Consider the following 14,453-nt stretch of genomic DNA (forward strand, 5'->3'; position numbering starts at 1 on the left):
AAGGTCCTGGGCCCTCCCTGGAGGTCTCGGTAGCTGATCTTTCCAGGCATGAAGAACATCAGTACGAATTAACACTTTTAAGAGAGGAAAAGAAGGGCAGGATACATATGGTATATGTTCTGGTTGGAACAAGCCTTCTTGCCAGTCGACACATACAGATTTACATTCGCATAACACATGCTGTGTCCTTCCCCGGGAAGGATATCCAAGGGATCCCGGGGTAAACTGGACTACTGCAGTAAAGAAGGAGTCAGCAGACAAAAATCCACAGAAACAACGCTTTCCTGATTCTTCTGTTCACTGAAAACTTGTATTTTGAGCGAACATAAATATTCAGCTGGACGGTTTTCTTTAAGTACACCAATAAATGCAAGTTAAAACAGTTCTATGACCAGTGGAACTAGCAAAGCCGAACATATTGCAGCTTTTTCTGTAGTTAACAAAATGTTAATATGGAATGGAATGGAATGGAATGGAATGGAATGGAATGGAATGAATGCATTGGTTATTACAAAGTTTTTAAACTAAAATCTCTATCTTTTAATTAAGTTTCCTTGAACAAATTGTTTTTTTTTTTTAAATTATAACTAAGCTTATGGAAAAGAAAATTGTTTAATTTATGGAGACAAAAATACCCCCGAAATTAGTGACAAAATAAAATAGATTCATCACCTTTTCCACAAAGCGAGGACTTTGAGAAGTTCTTTTTAATTTCATTTGCCACACTTACGAAGCTGCAGTGAGAAAAATCAGCTTTGGAATGAGGCACACGAGTAAATCAGTGTCAGAAGCGCCAGCGTTCTGGGAGCAGGAACCTGTAGCCAAAGTGCCTCCAGCCACGGGGCCCAGCCTGCCGCCGTGCCCCTGCAGCACGGGCAACGCCCGCCAGGCCGCAAGGAGGTCTTTAGGACAAGTCTTCATGTGCTTGTTGCTGCACTGACCAGGAATCAATTGCCCTGTTTGAAAGCAACAGAAGTCAAACTACAAAGCCAAATTATGTTGGTAATTGCTTGTGTGTACAAAATGAAGACAGCACAAGCAGCTTCTACTTCCCATACTGTAGCAATGCAGCCGCTAGAAAGGCACATGAGGAATATATCAATTCAGAGGCAAGAAGCAGGCTGTGAGTAACGATTTTTTACAGGTGAAAGCTAAACTGGAACAAGAGCAGACATGAATTTAAAGTAGATTCTTTACAATGGGGTGATTAGGCCACGCACAAGACCTTGTTTATGTGGTAGCTTATTCTCAAGAAAGAAGTCCTCATTCAGCATACCAGTTTATATGTATTATGAATGATTTTCTCATTTTGCTATGTGGCTTAGTGGAATACATATCTGCTAACTTGGCTTGGCCAGTTTGGATACTCAGGTCAAGCACCTATGCTCAAACAACAACTCTACATTACTGTCAATCGCAGTTGTGAACAGCCTATGCTTTCAGAAAACAGCTGTTCAAACTGCTTATTTAGGTAATGAAGATTAATTACTGACCAGCTCTGAAAAATCAGTTTAAGGAAAAACCATTTCATGTCAGAGCTAGAGCTAGAAAGCCAGCTCTCCCGTGCGGTGTTCCTTTTCCTTACCTTAGACACCAACAGCTCAGTATTTCATCAATTCCGTGCTCCAACTCCTGCAGCGAATGAGACTGGAATTCAATAGGCAGCTGCCTCCACATACAGCCCCGATACCCCACCAACCACAACAGAATAATGAACTCATGAGTACCAGGGGCCCAAACTGGTGCAGCTTTCATTCTGTTCATTCTTGACTCTGAGGGCTTGTCCTTGCAGTCTTGACAAGAGTTTTTTTATATAACAGCAAAATGTGATGCCAATGAAGAGGTATAGGATTATTTCTATAATACATGTACATTTTCGGTCCTTAGGCCTGCTCAGCTCACAGATGACTGGCATTCAACAGCTGTCGATTTTGTAGTCCTGACAGGAAGCTAAACCTGAGATCATCTTTTCAGTGTACTGAAAAATTTAAACCAATGGAATAGGAATCAAAGTTGTAAGTTCTCACTGCTCCCTCCTTTCCTCCCTTCCTCTTTTCCTTCCTCCCTTCCTTCCTTCCTTCCTTCCTTCTCTCTCTCTCCTCTTTTCCTCTCTGTCTTTCTCTCTGTCTTTCTCCATTTCTCTCTCTTCCTGTCTCTCTTTCTTTCTTGCTCTTTCTCTCTCTTTCTCTCTCTCTTTCTCAGTTGCCAGGAATTAGGAATCCAGACACACCAGCCTGTTCCTACAGACATATGCATGAGTATACAGTTGTCTGTTGTGACAAAGCTCTTGTGCATATAACTAAACCCAGTATTATCCTCTGGTGTGGATTTTCAAGCACACATGAATGAGGGGTATTTGGAACTTTCACTTTCTTACATAAAACAAACAAAAAACACACAAAACCAAAACCAAAACACACACACAAAAACAGTGACAACCCCAAAGTCCAACAATGATGAACAGTGCACACCACTGAAAATATGTAAACGAAGCTACGGAATGTGAAGCCACCCAGCTGCAGCTGGGTCAGGTTGAAGGGGTCCCAGGGACACCATTTGTAGCCCACTCAAGAGCGCGCGGGCAGGTGTGGGAGGGAGAAATCCCGGGGCCGGTGCGCCCAGCAGCCGCCGGCGCCCACACGGCGTCAGCGGGCCGGTCGCGCTGCGCTCGCAGCCCAGCCCCAGCTGAAACCCACCTTGTGTCTGGCCACTTCTCAGCTTCCTCAAATTGTGCGTGAAGCTTTGGCTTGTTACACCATGAAACCTGACCCCAATTTATTTTCATTCCATTTACTTAAGTGCACATAGAAGACAGCCAAGAAATCTATAAATGCTGATGACTGCAAGAGGGAAGATCCAGGTAAGTCTTGGACAACCTTAAGAAGTAACTTAATAGCTAATAGTAAATACTTCTGGTGTGCTTATAGAACACAGGCTTTTATGAAAGGACATGTTGTAAACATTACAATTAATATTATGCAGCAAAGTAGGGCAAAGAAATAAAAACTAGATTACTTTCGTCAATAAATTTGACTTCATACAAATTAATGGAAGTTAGGATGTCTCAGAGAACTGAATATATTTGACATTGGGGAAAATAAACCCACTTGTTTTTATATGAACTCTTCAGTAGAGTGAGTGGAAAAATATTCGTAAAAAACAATGCATAGCTCAAGGTCTCAGAGCAGAAGCATAGCCTTTTGTATCTGGTAAGACTTAAAATTCATGCTTGGTGAGAATGGGTTCAGAAATTCAGTGTTTCCTTAGCGAACACATTTTCTTAATAAATACCCCACGGAGGAAAGGACAAGACTCGTGAGGATTTGCTTAGTGACAGGTCCCAGACGTCACTACAGGAATTCTCTGCTAGCAGTTTCCAGCCAGCATCCCGACCTCCGGACAGCAGCGCTATGCGGGTGCTGGTGAGCCTGGCTGTGAAGGTTGCCTGACACTTGCCTTGATCTTCTCTCTTGCAGTCAGCAGTATCTATAGATTTTTTGGCTGTCTTCTACATGCCCTGAATCATACGGAATGAAATCATTTGAGGTTAGTCTGCAGTGGGAAAATAGCCTGTTGTTGGCAGATTTGTCCTCGCCCTTAAACAATGTTCAACTCCGGACAAACCTGTTGAACTGCACCTACTACCAACACCTATTTTTGACAGTAGATAATATGTCTAATACAGATCAAGCTTTTTTAAATAATTATTTCTTACTGGAATTCTTAGTTCAGTTTCTACATTGGTATCTCTGGGGAATAATTATTAATCTCTTTCTATATGTTTTGAGAGAAAAAGGTCCAAAACTGGCTTAGGCTTTTATTCCCCCTGTAAAATTGAAGACTTGCACTCAAGATTAGTCCAGAGGCATTGTTATTACCTTTACAGTGACAGTCTTAAAGCTCAGGGTTCTTGGCTTCATTTCTCTGACCATCTACACATCTCCTTTTGAGTTGAAGCTTATATATTTGCCTCAAAATGTTACAAATTGCTTCCCGGGCCTTTTGTTCAGATGCCGTTATTAGCAGATTGAGAACAGTGTTTGCCAGTCTCTTCACTGCAGAGTTCCATACCAGAGCTACACCCAGCAGTGAAAAATGTTGATAAATATGCCTAGTCCAGCTTTTTCATAGTCTTCCATAAAAGGTGCAGTCTTTTAAGCAACAAGAACACCTATTCACCCGTATGTGTAACTGCTTTGGAAAACAAAAGCTTAATGAATGTTTTCCAGCTCGAGTATGTGCCAGTGGATACTACTTCCCCCATTGTCTGCCTTGACTCCTCCGTGTGCAAACAACTACTCAAAACGCTCACATATCTTACATTAAACACTTCACTCGCTGTTGCCTAACACTTCATGTACATGAAGTGACTCATTCTGAAGCACCGCCCTACGTGACACCTGCAGACGTTTTCAACAAAGGGGCACAGACTGGATTTCACTGTGTTTAGAAGAATGCTTGCCAAGGAGTGAGGTAGGCAAGAAATGTAGTTGCGCAATGAACCACTCAGGTTGAGCGTGAGGTCACGTCCAGTCCACGTTACACCAGCCAGGCCCCGCGGGGCAGCCGGGCCGGGCTCGGGGCCTCGGCCTGCGCCGGGCCGGGCTCGGGGCCGCGGGGCAGCCGGGCCGGCGCGGCTCTGCTGCTGCTGGTCATTGGCCCAGCTTCGGTTAAACTGCTGACGTGCCGCAGGAAAAGGGGTTGGATTTAGCATGTGCAGCTGGTTAGGAGTGCTGGGGGAAGCGTCAAGGTTATTTTTAACTTTTGCATTTTATAAATGTATGCAGCCTTTGGCAGGCAGCTGTATTTATATTTGCTGAGTATGATTTAATGTTGAAATTCAAGACTGGACACCTGGATTTTTTTTTTTTTTTTTAGTATTTCCCTGTTTATGTTAAAAAATAATGGCATGTGAGGCATCAAAGGAATCTTTACTAATTTCTTTAATCAAAGTGTGATCAGAAAAGTAATTTTGAGAAGCCAAAATTGTAATTGACATAGTTAATTTGAGGACAATATCTATTACAGTAATAATAAAAAGTTCAAACACAATACACTCTTCCCATTTGTGAAAATTCTTCTGTGCTCTCACAGAACAACAAATCGTTGCTTTAGCAGGCCAGCAAGCGCTTCGGGCGAGGTTTGATCACGGAGCTTTTGGTCTGTAGGGGACAGCAATGAATTTACGCAGCTTTAACTTCCAGCAAGGGAAGTCAATGTAATTTGGGGGCAGAAAAGAAGGGAAAAGGCAGCAGGACAGCCAAGAGTTTGAAAGTTTTGAGTTACCGATATGTAGGTGTCAGCTTCCTACTTTTCTAGTTACAATAAGTAGCTTTTTGTTACAATTGTTTGCCTAAGGTGCCCCGAGTAGATAACAATTAACCAAGGGTGCTTCCAATTTTCACTAGTAAGGAAAAGGTCCTTTTCATACTTGATTTCATATGAAGCATTGCTGGTTATTCGATGTACGAAACACTGTAAAATTTCCTTAATACATCTTTCAATCCTTTCAGAAACCCTTTGGGAAGGCGTTCAGGTTCTGATAGCCGCAATGGTGGCTCCCAGGAGGCGCTGCAGCCGTGGTCCCGCGCCGCGCGTGGGTCGGGGAGTCAGACTGGTGATGAGGAAAATGTGCTCATATTAAGAAACAGTGGATTAGCAGGAGTTTCTGGAGGCATGGAGACAGGATAAACGTTATAGAGACCTGACGGTAGTCGGTGTTGCTTGTGGGAAGAGCACTTCTGAACTTTTCTACAAACTGTATTATTATAAACCAAATTCCTAGAGAAAACCGTCTGTTTCTGGAATGGGCATTTCTTTACCAACATGTACAAATAACCTTATTACAAAACTCTTCCTAAAAAGTTTCTATCTAGTGTTTGGAAGGTAGAGCTTTGTAAGACTTAGAATCACAAGCTTACAATTCCAGCTCTTTGTTCTGCCTCAGTCTTCATCTATAGAAAGGACACGGTCACTAGCAGTTTTCAAATTTAAGGGTTACTGTTGGTGAGGCAATGAAGAAATAACAAGTAAATGTAACTTTTAAGTATCACTGTATAATTTAGCTTGAATCTAGCTGTCATCTGGAATAGCACTTATGAGATAGGGGAAAATGAGATTCATTAATTGGTGGATTCTGTTAGGTTAAGGACATTCTCTGGACACCAGACCCACGTCCTCTGTGTCTCTTTCACTCAGCGGCGTTGTTGGAAAAGTCTTCATCCCAACGGCTGAGCAGGTAACTCAGAGCACTTGGGCGGATGGCATCCTTTGTCTTGAATTGCTTCGGCCATTATTGTATCCACAATATTTAGTCAAATCGGTGAAGTTCACTGCAATGATGCAGTATCAGATTAAGCGAAATCATTTGCTGGGAAGAAGCAGTTAATAGAGACTTTTGTAACTGAAAAGTACTGGGGGCTAATTTGGTCAAACATACACCTGTATTTTAGAATGTCATATTTTTTTTCTTTATGAACACGTGTTTTTTAAACGAATCCAGTTTATCCGCCAGGTTAGCTTTCTTGCAGTTATCCTTTTTGGGTTTTGTACATTTTCCATTTTATGGATGTTCTTGAAAGAGAAAAGTGTTTATGATGTCTTCAGCAACATGATTTGTGAACACAGTAAGTATGGACTAAGAGAAGAGGTAGCATCTGAACTGCAGAAGCAAAGACAGTTTGCGCCTCAAAACTGCACCAGCAGTTTTCGTTGAATAAAATTGGACCAGTATGCACCTCCTTAAAAAACAAACAAAACAAAACACCAAAACCCAACTGAAAAACTTCTCTGTTGTGTCACAGTATTGGTGGGTATGGAAAAGAAATTCTGCATTACTCCGGTTTAATACACTAAAATCAGCTCGACAATATGTATAAATTTGAAGTAGCTTTAAAGGTAGCCAGCTGCATAGCATTTTATGAGTAAAACTATTTAAAGCACACTAGAGGTAACTTATCTTTAATAACCCAAGTGCAACTTGAATATGTAAATATTGACACAATAGTTTGTCATGGCTTCTTTTGGTATGTACTGTGTTACACACGCAGCAGTAATGCGCTGTGCTTTCAAATTAAGTTCATGGACAATTAACGAAGAGTGTGCTGAACTTTTTGCAAGAGTTCTCAGGCCTCGTGACTTGGCCAGGTTCCAAGTTGGCTAATTATATAAGGTTATTTCCTGCTAATAAGAGATGCCATCACTTCCTGTCCCAAACTATTGTGCAGTCTTGTCTGCTGTGCAACAGCTCTTGTACTTGCCCTGAAAAAGCTTCTTTCACTTGTGGATGTAATTGCTACAGATCCACATTAAAAATACTGAGGCTGGATTTTTGAATCCTTGTGGTTAAAGAAGCAACAGGAGTTCAAAAAGCCACAACACCCAAACCACTGCATCCTTTGATCAGAGAAAACTCAGTTTTTGTTTTGGTGCAGAGATAGGAGAACTTCATCGACATAAAGAAAATTAACCAAGCTCTTTTCTAAGGTGTTTCAGAGGGTTTCACAGGGAAGGGGAAATGCTAAATATGCCTGAATAGCAAAAAGCATCTGATTTTTTTGGAAGAAGATAACAATGAGCTGGATTTGCAAGTTAGTATTTCCCTGTCTTATTTCTTATAAAGGACTTAGAAAAAAAGGATACCAAAAAATCCTGATTTTTTGTTTTTTATGTATCTCTTTTGGTCACTTTATTTTACAAAGAAGTTGATGGAACAAGGTGAGGTCTCATGGTAGCGAAGGATTTTTAGTGCCGTAATTGCTGACATTCCTGTTGGCGAGGCTGGTGTTTCTCCAGTCAAACAGAAACAAGTCACCTAATTCTTTCCTAAGGTAGAAGTATTTTATTACCTGACTGAAAAATTTAAAATTAGCTTAGTTTTCATTCATTCAGAAGGTCAAAATGACACCCTGGGTATCTGGCCCCAATAAGCTGCAACTGAAAGCCCTCGAGTACCGAGAGTCAAACATTCAGAGCTGTGGATTTTAACCATAAAACGGAATGAGAAGAGCAGGATGGAGGGAACAGAGTGAAGAATAATGTTTTATCTGCCTACTCTTGAAGGCTTAATAATTTAACTGTTTAGAATGAACTGACCTTTCACATTGTTAGGGATTAAACTGGTTAATAAAAATACCACGTTTATTGACACTTGGGGCTTCCAGGTGGGAGGAGACATGGAAGGGGCTGGGGGAGCCCGGCGGGGCTGGAGCACGAGGCCGCTGAAAGGGGGCCGGCAGAACAAAGGCGAGCTGGCGGTCCTTTCAGAAGAGTGAAGAACCCTTTGGCCGCTCAGGACTGAAAGGGAGCTGAAATAACTCGTAGCTGGTGTTGTCTCTCCCAGAGAGGTGCGTGGTGAGCGCAGCGCGCGTTCTAGCGAGTGTCTTTGGGAAGTTGTCTGTCACACATGCTGATGCAGAAGCTCCTCAGGGAAGACTTTCAGACTTTGATAATCCATGTGAAACTGCAGTCTAGATTCTTTCCCACCCTTTGGAAGTTCTTATTTGTCCCTTGTTCCAGTCATCTGACTTCAAATTTGTGTTTTCTGCAAACAGTTACGGCTGTTCTTCTGGGGATTCATTTGCTTCAGCACCTTTGCAAAGCTGCAGAAGAAAAGCTACCTACATACTGATTTTTCAGCAATTAAACAGCATTTCTTAATGGAACCAACTTAGTGGTGAACACATCGATCCAGTTGCAAAGCTATTACATTCGGTTTATATTGTACATAAACTTGTTTGTGCTTTTAAAGGTGCCCTGGCCTTTTGTGCTTCTGACCTCTTACAGTGAGACGCAGATCCTCCTTTGGCCACTCTGGGACGACGTAATAAAACCAGCGGAGCAGGAACGTGAGGGCAGGAGTACTGAGACACGTCAGCTGGCATGAACAGCTGTGAGTGCCAGTGTCACCTCTGCAGGGCCAACAGGCACCTGAGATGAGAATGAACCTCCTAAGCACAGAGTGAACTCAGCAAAAAAGCTATGCCTTTGACTGGTTTACACTGTTATTGCTTTTGAACGTAATGTTCTAAAACATAGATTACACATAAGAATTGAGTTATGTATTCAGTTTTTTATTAAAAATGACCTTTTTTAAAAAAATTAATAGCGTGCATTAAATGCTAACTGTTTCTACCCTTCGTTAGAAGAGTGGCTAGTTCTACTAACCTTGCAAAAGCTTTGTTATTTTTTCTTGGATGGTAACTTTCTACCGGTCCTTACTGTGTGACCAGTCTGTCTTAATATATTTTAAAATAATAAAATACCTGCCTTGCAAACACTACTCCGGGACATCTGTTAAGAGAAGTATATAGTAAGGTTTCAAGCCTCCAGTGAATACCGCATAGCCTTTTAAAACACTTTAAAGGACTTTTTGTGTGTTTAGGTGGATAAGCAAGTCTGCCTAGAACAGAGCGCGTTGCAGGACCAGGGTCTGGACCCGTGCGTGGTTTCAGCCTCGCACACGAGCAGCCGGACGGCGCCAGACGCAGGCCGAGAACCAGGCTGGTGGCTGGGGGGCTGGGGGAGGAACCTCGGAACCGCATCTGCCTTTGGGAGATCCCAGCGTGACCTCCACCCGCTCAGTCCCGGGCAAACCTTGGGCTTGGCCTTCCAGCTGTTCGTGGGAGGCACATCACTGGTGTCACTGGTGACACCGGCGTGAGGATTCAGACATGTAAGGTTATGTGCCCGTAAATGTGGATCTTACTTGATTTTATTTCTGTTTTTGTCCAATTCAGCAATTAAGTTTTTCTGTCAGTGGGTGCAACTAGTTAAAGAAATATTAATGATAGGGTCAAAAAGCATAGCAGAAAAGACAAAAGGAACTACAAAACAATACTCTGTCATGGTACGTATATATACATACACACATATATATATATATATATATATGTATTTTTATGGCACTTACTCCAGAAGCCTGAAAAGAATGCAAAGGCTAACTACATGTGGAATTAATCCACCATACAAAGAAAACAAAAGAAACAAGAATCCTATTTTTGTAGAATACATGCTGCAGTTGGAATCTGCATTTTTTTAAATCGAGAATTACAGCTCTAATATTGCCTGGGGGAGAACAGCCAAATTTGAAAGCCAGGAACCCTTCTGACGTAACAGTTAATCACTTTAAGGGCATCAGTGGTGTCCACTAACAACCGCTTCTTTTGAAAAAGCATATTAAAACAAAGGAATTATTAATACATTTTTGAAACCTTGTAAGTTTTGTGCTAATAAAACTGATTTGTTTGTGACCGATGGAAAAATAATAAACTTTTAAACATATTTTGGTGCAGATTATAAAATACTATGTAGTGACCTAAAAACATTTTAAGTTGTTGACTGAAGGCCAAATTACTATTCAGCACAATGAGAAAGATATGGTTCGTATTTTGATGTCAAATACGTCCCAGTGGTTTGAATCTGGATAGTTGGCTGAACTTTGTGAAGAGGAGAAGTACGTGTTGGGGCCTGTGGTTCTGCACTCAAGTCGATTAAATTCTGTCCTGCTGAGCATTATAGAAAACAAAGATTACATAACATTGTCCAGACATGCACGCCTCTTCATTTTTCACAACATACTATGCTTTGGCTTATTAACAGCAGAAAATAGATTTAGAATGGTTATTTAGAGGAGCCGTAATAATCATAGATACTAGAATGTGTTTTAAATATTACAAGCAGTGATATTAAATATGTATATAACAGCCAGTAGGTTTCACAGTGTGTTATCTACACGCATTGTTTCCCCTTATAAAGTCCTGTTATCTCCTGAGTGACAATATTGTGTCTTGGAAAATGCATGAGCTTTTGATGCGTAACATTCTGAGCAAAACAGCTGTTTGTTGTACTCATACTCCTTCTTATCCTACACTCTTTTTCTGAGACCATTATTAGTAAATTTTGAGGTTGGAGAGGTACTGACCCAATCAAACGTGTACAGAGCTTGGCCTCCGAGTTAATTAAATATGGGTTAATAACATATTATAGGGAAATCATTGTCCTTATTACAATTACTAGGTAGCTAGTCAAATTATAGCTTCAAAGGAACGCAGAGCATGGAGAACTCAGGACTAAATTATGCATTTGAACCTTAGGCCAGCTTTTGCTGTTGAGACAGTTTGCCGCTGAAAGGAATTGTGTGTCATTGGAATTAAATGCCTTTCTGGGGATGGAAGGTTCCAGTTTTTAATGAAATTACTCAATGTGGTGTAGTGAAATGATTAAAATCTGTATTCCGGGAATGTGGCAGACAAAAAAATCAATAAATGCTAGTAAACCTTTGCTGCTGGATGTGAATGCTGGGAACGAAATAGACTAGTACAAAAATAATAATTAAAAACATATCAGCACATTAATGTATTTAGCATGAGTCTCGTGAGACATCATCTTCACTAATTTTTAGCATACATTTTACTGTGTAATGAGCAGCTTTCTTTCCTCCTGCCCGCATCAGGCAGCAGTTTGCCCTTCCCCCAGTGTTCCTGCATTGCAATCATTGTGCTTGCACTTATTATGTTACAAATGACCGAGGTAAGGCTGACATTCTCATTGCATGCGAAAAGAGCTGGGCTGCCAGGCTTTTTTTTTCCTAATGAAGCAGCTTTGTGAAATCTCCCCATGTGTTAATACTAATGAAGATCCTCCAGCACAATTAAAATCACAGCCAGTGGCTGAAGAGGAAACAGAAAACAATGGCATCTTTCTACGTATACATATTTCTTTATGCTGAGATCAGCTTTATTTAGAAATAATGTTTATTTTTAAAAAATGCTGGTATGTAGCATTGAAGAGGGTTAACAAGCCATACACATTTTTGAATCCTGCAAGGATGATTTTTACCAGCTCCTTCTGAAATCACTTACATTTTGTCGGCTGCGCTGTGGTATAACTTTGTGGTGTGAGGGTTCCTGGGGCGCAGTCCTGGGCTCCTCAAGTGACCTTTAACCCGCCCGGGCCTGGCTGAGCCCAGAAAGGGAAGAGGAGGGTCCCTCCGTGAGTTTGCAGGGCTGCGGTGGGAAGCACAGTTCTTCTTTCTGTACAAACAACCTGCGTAGGGCGCTGCAGGAAGGGCAGGAACATTGGTACTTAGAAGATGTCCTGTATTTATTTTACACTCTTGTGTCAACACCTGGTGAATTTTAATACTTCAGTGTTCAACTTAATTCCCCCACCCTGTTGCCTGTTCTACTTTGATTATCTAGTTCTAGAACATGAAAGTTGAATGTTGCTTCCCGTGTGAATTTCTGATTTGCTGGTTTCTTTACAATGTCTCCTCTTTCGGAAATGGGTCGCCTTTTTTTCCCTTTCTTCGGTAATGGCAATTTGTTGTGTTACAGATTCTTTGTTGCTATTTTTTTTCCCAGAACTTAGTCCCTAAGACGGCGCGTAGGAGTTAATTCACGCTCTTGCGGCGGCCAGCCGCGTTTCTCCCGCAGCCGGCAGTCGCCGCTGAACGGCGGCCAAACGCGGGGCGCCGGGGGGCGCGCACCGCCGTGACTGTCCGGGCGCCCACCGGCTCCCGGGCCCGCCCGCCGCGCACCGACGCTCCGCTCCCTCTCCCGGCGCGGCGCGGGGCCGGGCTGCTGACGTCACTGGCGGCGGGTGCAGCAGCACGAGCCGCGCGGAGGGGCCGGGGCACGGAGCGGAGCGCCCGCCGCGCGCACACGCACCCGCGCGCGCTCGCCCCCCGGCTGCGTTGGGCGCTGGAGAGCGCCGGGCAGGGCCGCTCCGCGCCCGCGGCCTGGCTGCCCCGCGGACCTGCGGCCGCGCTGCGAGGTGAGTGCCGGCGGAGTTGTTCCTCGGGGTGGGCTGCTGGAGCGTTACCGCGGCTGCCGCGCCGAGCCCGGGAGCCTGCCCGCCCGCTCGGCTGCCGGTGCTACCGCCTTTGTTGTGCAGGGCCGGCCGCGGCCCCGGGCGCCGGTGCGCGTCCCGCCAGGGCCCTGCCGGGCACGGCTGCGGCCGGGAGGCGCGGAGGCCGCGGGGAGGCGAGTCCCGGGCGGCCCGGCCGGTGTATCCTGACGGGATGGCGGGGTCCCGAGCGGTTTTAAACTTTACTCATGGCAGCGAGCCCGTCGCGGGGCCGGGCGGCGCCGGCCCGTCGCTGCCGGCGGTGGCCCGCAGGCTCCGCGGCGGCTCTTTTGTGTGGCGGGGCGCTCCGGCCGGCTCTCCGCCCCTCGCCCGCGCTCCGCTCGGCGCTGCGGAGCCGCCCCGCTCTCCCCGGCCGGCGCTGCCCGCCGGCTGCAGCTGTCAGGCCGGGCCGGTGCGCGGGCGCGGAGCGGCGGGGGCCGTTCGGCGGGGCCGCGCGGAGCGGCCGCTGGGCAGGGCCGCGGGGAGCGGGCGGGAGCGCGTCCCCCCGCGCCGGGCGGCCCGGCCTGCGTGCTCCTGTGTGCGCGGGCGCGCAGGCGGTGCGGGCCGGCAGCAGCCGGGCCCTGCGCGCCCCTCGCCTTTATCTTTTGTGCGTGTCGCTTCCTTGTGCACAGGAACAAGCAGCTGCAGCCCTTGGCCGAGTTGTTGAAATTTGTCCCTTTGTGTATATTACAATATCCTCCATTTTTCTGCCCTCTAAACAACGAGCCTTTCGCCATCTTGGGCAAATTTTTATTCCCAAGTCTGTCCGTGAGTGGAGCGAGGGAGCGGGTGGAAATCCTGAAAGCCCTTTTGGATGAGACTCGAAGTTTGGGAAATGTTACAGGGACGGATGGTGACGTCATGTAAAGTTTAAGGGGAATTTTCCCAGAGTGTGCTTTCCCGGAATTCCTCATGGAGCTGCGGCAAACCCTGAGGAGAAGGGCTCCTGCTGAGACTGCAGGGGACGTGTAGAATACGCTGCTTTATCCGGTGTCTGGTTTGTAACAGGGAGAAACAACTCTGCTCTGGAGTTACACTCCTCTCTCCCCGGCGCTTTTTTTTTTTTTTTGTTGGCCTTTTGATACTTAATGCTCACTTTACTTAAAAAAAAAAAAGTCCAACATTGTGAAGTTCTTATGTTAAATAACAAATCCTCTGGAGGTTTGCATTATTTTTGTTTACAGCAGGTCGCAATCTGTCATGAAGTTTGTATGAAACACTTAATACACTCTCTTCCCTGAGGAATAAACAGTTTCTACTTGGGATGAGGAACACGGAAATACACAGTTATTCCATTTGTAGATGACAGATTTTGGGGGCATACTTGGGAGGAACAAATTTATTAAACTATGTTGTTAAGAGGTGTTGCGTGTAGTTTGGGTTGTGTTCCAAATACTGTATTACATGGGTGGCAAAACACAGTCACTATGCTAAACTGATTAAAAACGAACAAAAAACCCCCACCCAGAACAACCCCCAAGCCCCTGTACCTGTGGCTACGAGCTCCGTGTCGGCTCTTGTGAAAAGGGAACCAGTAAAAGACACTGTTCTGTTAATTTGCTTCTCAATTGCACTAATATTTCTCTTGAAATCTCACAGAAGTTTTT

The 14,453-nt window shown here is 44.4% G+C and overlaps 1 protein-coding gene and 1 long non-coding RNA gene across 5 annotated transcripts in view; both read left to right on the forward strand.

Moving 5' to 3' along the window:
• The first annotated feature begins 3,903 nt into the window (after positions 1-3,903).
• On the forward strand, positions 3,904-9,275 carry LOC110364499 (uncharacterized). The gene is made up of 3 exons (XR_002423294.2): positions 3,904-4,473; positions 6,144-6,238; positions 8,553-9,275. It is a non-coding gene; the product is annotated as an uncharacterized LOC110364499 (long non-coding RNA).
• A 3,299-nt stretch (positions 9,276-12,574) lies between these two features.
• Positions 12,575-14,453, forward strand: part of BAZ2B (bromodomain adjacent to zinc finger domain 2B) — a 108,347-nt gene continuing 106,468 nt past the window's right edge. For 3 of the 4 annotated variants that reach the window (XM_065070078.1, XM_065070077.1, XM_065070080.1), the window contains exon 1: positions 12,592-12,774. The gene's annotated coding sequence lies outside the window, so the exon portion shown is untranslated. Of the gene's footprint in view, positions 12,775-14,453 lie in introns of all 4 variants that reach the window. The other variant, XM_065070079.1, reaches the window with a different exon arrangement.

This window comes from Columba livia, chromosome 7 (genome assembly GCF_036013475.1).
Source record: "Columba livia isolate bColLiv1 breed racing homer chromosome 7, bColLiv1.pat.W.v2, whole genome shotgun sequence".
NCBI classification, from domain to species: domain Eukaryota; kingdom Metazoa; phylum Chordata; class Aves; order Columbiformes; family Columbidae; genus Columba; species Columba livia.